Source organism: Pteropus vampyrus, unplaced genomic scaffold (genome assembly GCF_000151845.1).
Source record: "Pteropus vampyrus isolate Shadow unplaced genomic scaffold, Pvam_2.0 Scaffold14539, whole genome shotgun sequence".
Taxonomy (NCBI): Eukaryota; Metazoa; Chordata; class Mammalia; order Chiroptera; family Pteropodidae; genus Pteropus; species Pteropus vampyrus.
Window position 1 is genome coordinate 1 of NW_011903320.1, and position 3,043 is coordinate 3,043.

The following is a 3,043-nucleotide window of genomic DNA, read 5'->3' on the forward strand; positions in this document are numbered from 1 at the left end:
TAAGGTTTTTATGATTTGACTAATTAATTAAATACCTTGACATAATCATTATTGTCTCATTTTGAAAGTGTTCTAATGTTCTGTTCAGTTGCTGCTCTCAGTATTTTATTTACTCTTTTATATCTATAGGCATAAAAACAATTAGTCTAGCACCTTTGAAATAACATGTATATTCTGAATATCATATTGCCTTACAAAAACCAAAGCATCTTAAAACTTACTATATGTTCTTAAAAAAATAAAAACACTTAGTGTTTAAAGATAGAACAGAAAAAAATAGGAAATGTATTCTATAATCAAATTGTTTTAGAATCTAAAAATAATACACTTTCTTATCATTAATTCCCTTTACATAAAATTGTTCATGGAAAGTCAAAGCTTTTACAAAATCATCAGATAATGAGATAAAATATTTTTGGTTTTGATATTTAATATATTTATTCCACGTAACATTCTCAAAATATCCATGTGGAATATGTTCCATGGAAAACCTTTTTCATTTCTTAGCCATACCAACTTTGGAAAATAATTTAATATTTAATAATATCAAATTTATATTTCCTCATCCATAAAACTGTTACAACAATGCCATATCTAATTGCTTCACCAGATATTTATGAAAATAAAATGAGATAATGCATGTGAAATTGCGTCGTGAATCATAAAGACCATAAAGTGCTGTAGGACATTTTGGAGGTGTGGTGTTGACCATAAAATTTCAATATCGGTCCTTGTCACCTGCCTAAAATCAAAGACAGACAACCATTGCAAATAGCATTAAAGCGCTGGAAAACAAGAAAAAGGATAATGTACTATTTATATAATATTGAAGATTTATCAAATTATTTCTTTCTCATCCAATATCATTGATATCAATATCTAAATTTACATTAATCCAGTTTCATGGCATCAACGTCTATGTCTACATTGATCTGACATCATTATCTCTCAATTTTCTGCATTCCTCACTTACAATAATTTTTATATCACATTGGTCTTAATAACTGCACACTTGCCAAAGTCTTCAAGACTCCTAAGCTCTGACCACCACCCCACTCTTTCAAACCTATTCTTTCTGTACCAACGTCAATAATTCTTCAATCTGACAATTTCCTCCACTATACCAATACTTGTTTTCCTCTTATTCCTCTGTTCCTTCCTTAGTTGTCTTAGATTTTTATTGTATATCATTAACAGAATTGCTAAGCAAGGACCCCTCCCCTCCTCCTGTCATTGGTCCTGTCCAGAAAATAGAGTTCAAACCCTGTTTAAATATAACTCACTGCTATTCTATGCCCAGGCCCACTGGAAAGCTAAAAGTGAGCTTACTATAAATTAGCCTCATTGCAAATTGTTGATAAGCCTCAACTGGGCCTCAATTAGCCTTCAATTTTATTAGATTGCTCCTGATTCACTCTTCCATTCTCGAGAACAGGGCTGATTCACATCTCTTTCTTCAAAACTGAAGTCCTCACTCTTCCCTCACTTTTATCTGATAATTAGTTCTTATTCCACTGAGAAAACGGGGAAATTACAGAACTTCCCACATACTTTTTAAACCACTTTTAGTAACCTACTGTCTAATGTAATAATTATTTATGTCTTCTCTCTTGTTACTGCCTAAGGCCAACTCACCACTTGAGCACAAGATTCTATTCCTTTCACCTATTAAAGGCCAGCACTTCTGATGATCCTCACCCCCCACGTTATCGATGTTCCCATTTCTAATGGCTATTCTCATTATAAAAGAAACAGGCTATCCTACTCCATCTTTAAAACCTTCTGTGATTCCATAATTCCAAACATTTTTTAAAAAAACTATTTTCACCATTTTACAGTAAAATTCAGTAAATTGTCTCTATTTGCTGAATTCGCTTGCCTTCCATTCTCTCCTGAATCCACTCTGATCAGGCTCTATAAACATTGCTTTTTGTCAAGTTCACCTTCATGTCGCTGAATCCAAATAACCATTTCTCAGTCCTTATCTTTTTTCTCCACATGTCACAGGACCAGATCAAGAATAACTGGCTGCTTCTAATTAGTTTTTAACTCTAAAGCTTTTAAAAGTGCAAGCATTTAGAAGGCAAGAGTGTAGGTGAATAATTTTCCAATACTTCTCTTGTAAACTCATATTTTAGATTCTTCTTGGGAGTAAAAAAGGCTCTTCAACTGTTTACAAGGTAATTTCTGAGTCATAAAAACTCCATGTTTTCCAGTGTATTCCCCCATTGAGTCTTGGCTGCCGCAATCAGACAGATAGAAAGCACAAGGACTCTTTTTTCTTGCATCTGTACAGGAACCTTAGCAGCAGAAAGCAACTGGTCCAAGTCTGTCTAATAGATGCATTTTCAGTCCTTATCTTGATTTATCTCTTGTCAACATCTTACACATTTAATCAGCCCAATCAGTTTCAGGCTCTGTCCTAAGACAATACGGAATATTCTATTTTCCACATTCCAAAGTGAAGTGTAGATAACCAACTAAACAGGATTTGTCAAGGAGGTGTTCCAAAAATGTATATATTTTTAATCCTTAGCTGACCACCCATCTTCTTCTTCAAAAAAAGAGTTTAAAGAGGCCTAGAGATAGGCCAGAGTTCAGAGAGAGAATTTTCTTGGAGAAAGTTATGATGCTTCTATAGCTTTTTCCCTTCTAGCCTGTGGGGGAAGATTTTTCCACCACGTGTAAGATGAGGGTAGGAGACTACATAGAAATATTGTTATGTTTCACCTGCAGTTTGGGTGATACAGAACTCAGAAGAGTTGTGCCTGATTCACACCTAAAGAGCAAGAGGTTGTCTACATTGGTTTTTGACAGAAAAGGTTTGAGATTAGAGAAGTTATTAAACTCCTACAGAAAAGAATCAAGAGTATACATTTTCTATGAGCCAAATGTGGGCTAAGAGAGAGAGAACAAATAGATAGGAGAGAAAAAGCAAGTTGCTCTTGACCCTCCTTAAAGGTATTTTGTCCAAAAGGGATGCCTACGGAAGAAATGGGACTCCAAGAGAGGGTGTCTCCATAGATGATGCCTGCCCACAGGT

General features: G+C 34.5%; 1 pseudogene; it reads right to left on the reverse strand.

Moving 5' to 3' along the window:
* Positions 1-2,213: 2,213 nt before the first annotated feature.
* Positions 2,214-2,346, reverse strand: LOC111735086 (annotated as a pseudogene).
* Positions 2,347-3,043: the final 697 nt, after the last annotated feature.